This window comes from Apium graveolens, chromosome 6 (assembly GCF_009905375.1).
Source record: "Apium graveolens cultivar Ventura chromosome 6, ASM990537v1, whole genome shotgun sequence".
Taxonomy (NCBI): domain Eukaryota; kingdom Viridiplantae; phylum Streptophyta; class Magnoliopsida; order Apiales; family Apiaceae; genus Apium; species Apium graveolens.
The window spans coordinates 69,899,032-69,906,251 of record NC_133652.1 but is presented as its reverse complement, the minus strand read 5'-3'; positions in this window follow the sequence as shown (position 1 = coordinate 69,906,251).

The window sequence follows — 7,220 nt, the reverse complement described above, 5'->3', positions numbered from 1 at the left end:
TACAAGTAGAAATAGCCAATCATGAAATTATTCCTGTTAACCAGATTCACCCAGCCTGTGAGATAGGCATAGGGGAACAATCTTTTAGTGTTGATCTGATCCCTTTTAAATTAGGGGAGTTTGATGTAATTTTGGGAATGGACTGGCTATCTAGCAATGATGCTCAGATAGACTGTAAAGGGAAGAAAGTTAAGTTAAATATCCCAGGAAAGAAAGAAGTTATATTTAGAGGAAAGAGGCAGACGCAAAAATTTTTGACTATGGCCCAGGCCAGAAGGATGCTACGAAAAGGAAATGAGGCCTACCTAGCCTATGTGGTGGACACGCAGAAGGAGGTGCCCAACTTACAAGATATTCCGGTAGTCAACGAATTTGAAGACGTATTCCCACAAGACCTTCCGGGATTACCACCCGATAGAGTGATTGAATTTGCTATTGAGTTGGCCCCAGGGACAGCGCCAGTTTCAAAAGCACCTTACCGATTAGCCCCGTTAGAAATGAAGGAATTAGCTATCCAATTGCAGGAACTCTTGGATAAGGGTATGATAAGACCCAGTGTGTCTCCGTGGGGAGCACCAGTTTTATTTGTTAAGAAGAAAGATGGGAGCATGAGGCTGTGCATCGACTATCGAGAGTTGAACAAGCTAACCATAAAGAACAGGTACCCATTACCTAGAATAGACGATCTGTTCGACTAGCTAAAGGATACTGTTTATTTTTCCAAAATTGACTTGAGAACTGGATATCACCAACTAAAGATTAAACCCGAAGATATTTCCAAGACAGCGTTCCGTACCAGGTATGGGCATTATGAGTTCTTGGTAATGTCCTTTGGATTAACCAACGCCCCAGCGGCTTTCATGGACTTAATGAACAGAGTATTTAAGAAGTACTTGGACAAGTGTGTGATAGTTTTTATTGATGATATTTTGATCTACTCAAGGACTGAGGTAGAACATGCAGAGCATTTGAGGATAGCTCTAGGAATACTCAGAGAGGAACAGTTATATGCCAAATTCTCGAAGTGTGAATTCTGGCGGAATGAAGTACAGTTTTTAGGACATGTGATCAATAAAGGAGTATTGGTCGACCCCTCCAAGATAGAGGCGGTCTCAAATTGGGAAAGGCCAACCACACCCACAGAGGTAAGGAGTTTCATAGGATTGGCCGGCTACTATCGTAGATTTGTACAGGACTTTGCGAAGATCGCAGCCCCTTTGACACGACTTACTCGTAAGACAGAGAAGTTTGAATGGACGGAGAAATGCGTGAACAGTTTTCAGGAATTAAAGAAAAGGTTGGTAACGGCCCCGATGTTGGCATTGCCGGACGGAAAAGGAGATTTTGTGATATATAGTGACGCGTCGCACAAAGGATTAGGGTGTGTGCTTATGCAGCACGGTAAAGTGATTGCGTATGCATCAAGACAACTGAAGGAATACGAGATTAGATATCCTACCAATGATCTTGAGCTAGCGGCAATAGTTTTTTCCTTAAAAATTTGGAGGCACTACTTGTATGGAGAGAAGTGCGAGATTTTTACAGACCATAAGAGCCTCAAGTACATATTTACGCAGAAAGAGCTCAACATGCGCCAGAGGAGATGGTTGGAACTAATCAAGGACTGTGATTGTGAGATTCTCTATCATCCGGGGAAAGCCAATGTGGTGGCTGACGCCCTTAGTAGAAAGGAAAGACTCAGAATGATAACGACTTCGGAAGAATTGATAAGGGATTTTGAGAGAATGGAAATAGAAGTAAAGGTAACCGGAACCGGAACTGAAAAGCTTTTTGAGATCTCAATGCAGCCAGAATTATTGGAAAAGATCAGATTGTGCCAAGAGAAAATAATGAATGAGGGCAGAGAGTCAATGACTGGAGAAGAGATCCATACGGAGAAAGATGATAAAGGGATAATGAGGTACTCTTACCGGATTTGGGTTCCAAACGTTCAAGAGCTTAAAGATGAGATTTTGGATGAAAGCCATAGTTCAAGGTATTCCATTCACCCGGGAAGCACCAAGATGTATAGGGATTTGAAGGAGTATTACTGGTGGCCCAACATGAAGAGGGATGTAGCAGAATGGGTGATCAAATGTTTGACTTGCCAAAGAGTAAAGGTAGAGCACCAGAGACCCAGTGGACTTTTACGACCCCTGGAGATTCCCGAATGGAAATGGGAACAGATAGTGATCGATTTTGTTGTAGGCTTGCCAAGGACGAAAGCCAACCATGACGCCATATGGGTAATTATAGACCGACTAACAAAGTCAGCTCATTTCATCCCTATCAATGAGAGATACACAGTCGATAGACTGGTGGACATTTACCTTAAGGAAATAGTGACGCGACATGGAGTCCCAACGTCCATTGTCTCAGACCGAGACCCCAGATTCAACTCCAGGTTTTGGAGGAGCTTTCAAGAATGTGCGGGGACCAAGTTAAATATGAGTACCGCGTACCATCCCCAGACGGATGGGCAGAGTGAAAGGACCATCCAGACACTAGAGGATATGTTGAGAGTCTATGCAATAGACTTTAAAGGAAGTTGGGATGATCACTTGCCGTTGATCGAGTTTTCTTATAACAATAGCTTTCATACTAGCATCGGAATGCCGCCTTATGAGGCCCTGTACGGAAGAAGGTGTCGATCTCCCTTATACTGGGATGAAGTAGGGGAGCGGAAGATGCTCGGACCCGAAGTGGTCCAAAAGACCAAAGACATAGTGGATCTTATCAGAGGGCGGCTTGTAGCAGCCCAAGACAGACAGAAGAAATATGCAGACCTAGCCCGAAAGGACAAGGAATATGAAGTAGGGGACTTAGTACTGCTGAAGGTATCCCCTTGGAAGGGGTTAATGAGATTTGGAAAGAAAGGAAAGCTAAGCCCAAGATACATTGGACCTTTTGAGATATTAAGACGGATTGGGAAGTTAGCTTACGAGCTAGCCTTACCCCCTAACTTGCAACAAGTTCATAATGTGTTCCATGTGTCAATGCTAAGGAAGTATCATCGGGATGCCAGGAACATAGTGGAGTACGAGCAGGTGGATATGCAACCAGATCTGACGTACGTGGAGAAGCCAGTAAGGATTATGGATAAGAAGGAGCAGGTGCTTCGGAACAAAGTGATCAAGCTAGTCAGAGTGCTATGGCAGAATCATAATGTGGAAGAATCAACTTGGGAACTAGAGAGAGCAATGCTAGAAAAGTACCCCCATTTGTTTTCTATTTGATTCCGGGACGGAATCCTTTTAAGGAGGGGAGACTGTAATAACCCCCAAAATTTTGAACTTTTTGTAACCCTTGTGAATAGTGTTTTTGCTGAATGAGAAAACTTTTCATGCCACACTATGTAGGGGTTCTGTTATGGATATTCTGAGATTTTATTAGTACTCTATATGGTATATAAGTGTATGTAAAGATCGTCAGAATCCAATTCCGAACACTTTGATTTTTCCCGAAAATCCACTAGATACGGAAAGAATTGAGTATAAGGTAACAGGATAAAAAGGATTTAAATTAAAGGATTATAAGAGAGGATCATAAAAGGAATATAATATATTGAGAAAGGTTAAGAGAACCTAAGTAATAAGATCCCGGGTATGATCCCTCAAACGATAAACGAAAACGAAAGTTAAGCGAACCGTATAACAGATCAGCGGTCATTAGGCAAACAATTAGGAAGTTAATCAAAGGGATTAGAGAGGATGATGTCACCCAACCAATGAGAAAAGGACAAAGAGGGGAGGATGACATCATGAGCATGACATAAGCATGACATAAGGGAAGGAGATGTGGTTGAATTAAAACCACACAAAGTTCAAGGTTAATAAGGTAATTAACTAAAAAAAACAAAACTACATCCACCAAGCCAAACAAATCATTTCATCAAAACAAAAGAAAATTCTATTTCTCTTCACCAAGGGTTTGCTCTCGGCTTTTCCTAGTTTTCAAAGAGAAGAATTTTAAAAATCCAAGATCCAAGCTTCCTAAATTGGTAAGATAATTCTCTAGTATTCCTTATGCATAGTTATGGCTATCTTATGAGTTTAAGCCTCTAATTCATTCTCAATCTTCTCCAAGAAATTAATGAAGAAGACAATGAATAGTGATTTCAAGGTTTTTAACTTGATTTTTCTTGTTTTTCCTTTAAGATCCAAGCATCCCTAAGACTCCTCAAGGCTTCTTAAGGCTTCCTAGCTACTCACACCACTTCAAGGAAGGTATATCATCTCCAAACCCTAGCTTTGCTTGGTATATTAGGATGATTTTGGTTGTTATGATAATAGAGTAGCTAAATGATGGTTGGTTTAGAGTTGGGTTGGAATGGTGGTGAATGAGATGTTGAAATCTTATGGTTTGGTTAAAGGATTTAGTATAGTTTAAATTCAAGTTTTAGGAACAAGTATAAGTGTTAATAATGAGTTGATTGGGGCTGTTGTAATGTGATATGGATGGACTTTGATTGTATGAATGGATTGGGGTTGTTTGATGATTGAATTGGAATGGTATAAAATTGGGAAATCGCGTAAACATAGCCGTCGTAATGTCCGATTTACTTTAGACTGCTTTTGTACATAACATTTGGACCCGAGAACTCCCTGCTAGGTTTTGACCATTTCTATTTTTAGATAGTTCGTGTTACGAGCTTCGTTTTGATATGTGGTTCGTTTGATTCCGATGTACGGTTTAGGAGAAACGGTCGTTTTAAGTAACGACGTTTCGCGAACGAAACATTACCCCTCGCCTTACTTTGAAACATAGGTTAAAGACTTAAAAAGGGTTAATTAGTGTATGAATCAATTATGTTAAGTGTGTTAGGAAGTTTGTAAGACACTCGCGAAATAATCGCCTTAAAACTCGTAATGGGTAATTTATTAAAAATGGTGGAGCCGAGGGTACTCGAGTGACTTAAGAGAATCAGTAAGCGCAAAACGAGCGTTAGAGTCTAAGTTGGTTAGAGTATAGATTTACAAGTGACTTTGGTTTAATTCCAACTTACTTGTTGTTTATAGGTTACCAGACTCGTCCCGAGCCATTCGTAACCCCCAGTCGCTCAGGCAAGTTTTCTATCCGTTATACTGTTGTTGTGATGTATACACTTGTATATGCATTATCTTGTGATAGATGCATGATGGTTAAATTAGCAAATTCTTGCGATATATTGTAGCATGTGATATGGTACATATGCATGCCTGTTTCGTATTCTTGCCATATATATCTGTTGGTTCTGTTGATAATACCTATGCTAGAGAATAGCGGTAATTTGCATATACCCTTAGTATAGGGACCCAAAGGTGAAAACATTTTCTAAAACCGGGAGTCGAGGATTCCGAGTAGATTTTATATATATATATATATTTATATATATATGGTTATAGTTTTCAAAACTATTAATCGAATAAGGTTTATTCGATAACTTTATATTATTTAATGAATATTATTTCGAATATTCATTCGAGGGCTTATGACTCAGCTTATTTATTTATTGAATATTATTTCGAATATTCATTCGAGGGCTTATGACTCAGCTTATTTTATTTATTGAATATTATTTGAATATTCATTTGAGGATCTATGACTCCGATTATTTGCTGAGATATATTCTTTATTTTATTAAAGAATAAGGTGTCGATAATCAAACTTATCTTTGATGATTCAAATAAAGATAGTACTTTCGTATAAGTATATCTTTGGTTAATTAATACTCACTTCAAGTATAAGTTTTACAACATCTAATTCAATTATTTTTATAAAGATTATTCTTTATGGGAGTATTATTTAAATAATAATATTCAGATATTTTCTAATATTGGGACTGATTTATTAAATCAGCATCACTCCAAACATTCTTAAAAATGTTTTGCGAGTCTTCAAAGTGATATTTAAAAGTTAGAGCGGATCCCAAAACTCATTTTTATATTTAAGATCCTCCTTTCGAAGGGGATTTAAATACTCGCTCAAAATCTGAGGGATCCGGTTCTGTGGTGTGTTTTATATTCGCAACAAGGTTGCTGTCTTGATAAAAGAATTTTGATTACTTACCCAACACCCGGGAAGTAAAATTCTTGGAACAAGTTAATCCATTAACAGGCATTGCCTGGGAAATATCGGTGAGTTTTCCTTTCCAACTAGATACGACTTCTTGGTGGAGCCGTATCAACAAGTTTCTACTTGGGGAAAGTGGGGACGAGCTTTACGTTTCAGAGTCATGGATTTCATCTGAACTAGGAGTGGCGTAAGTGGTCGAGTAGCACCGGCCCAGCCTTATTATATTGGCCCAAATGGCTTGGAAGTTCCGCTAAGGCGGTCCATTCCTTAGGAGTTCAGTGTTCGGTTGACAAGTAAATCCGACAGGTTCTCCTCTATATGTAGAAAATGGTGGGGTTGTACTACTACGACTGATCATCGTAAGTGGTCTTCCTGGCGCGGCAAACTCCCGTAATGAGTTCATCATCCAGTTGGATAATTCTGCAACACTACCCGTAGCATTTCGATCGAAAGGCTACGAATGGGTGGTTGCCGAAGCATTGACAGGGTCAAATAGTTTTATTGGTGTTTCCATTGAATGAAGTATCTCGTAACTTCATTTCTTTTAAAAATATTTCAAAGATTGAATATATTCAAGTTTCAATTTATGGTCTCATCTATGGGATGACCTCTTGAATCTTATTATACTTTGAACAGTAGTAGTTCAAGTAGATTTCTAAAAATGGTATAAGTATAGTGAAGTAATTGGTAACTTCATCTTCTTTTAAACTTATATCCAGTAAGTAATTACCTTACACATGATAAAGGATTCTAGTAAGTATCCATTTAGATACTTGTATTATTGTTATCACTATATATTATCTTGTGAGCTGTAATGCTCACTCTTGCTTCATTTCTTCATCACACAATAATAATTAGGAAAGATGGCCAGGCTCCAGCGGACCCAGCGCAAGCGCGTGGGAAGCGCTCCGCGCCTTCCCGTTGAGATCGTAGCTGCTATAGCTGCAGAGGTAGATCTACCTTTAGATCAGACATTCTACTTTTGGGAACCAAATATTGTATAACTATAACTTGTGGCAGATAATGGCAATTAACTGTAAATTTATCAAGTAATCATTTTGGGTTGTAATAACTTTTAATTGTGGATTCAAGGACTTGTACTTATTTCAATTTCATCTCTGAGACTATGACGTGTGGTGGTGTGTGTTAGTGTGGGGTCACAGCTT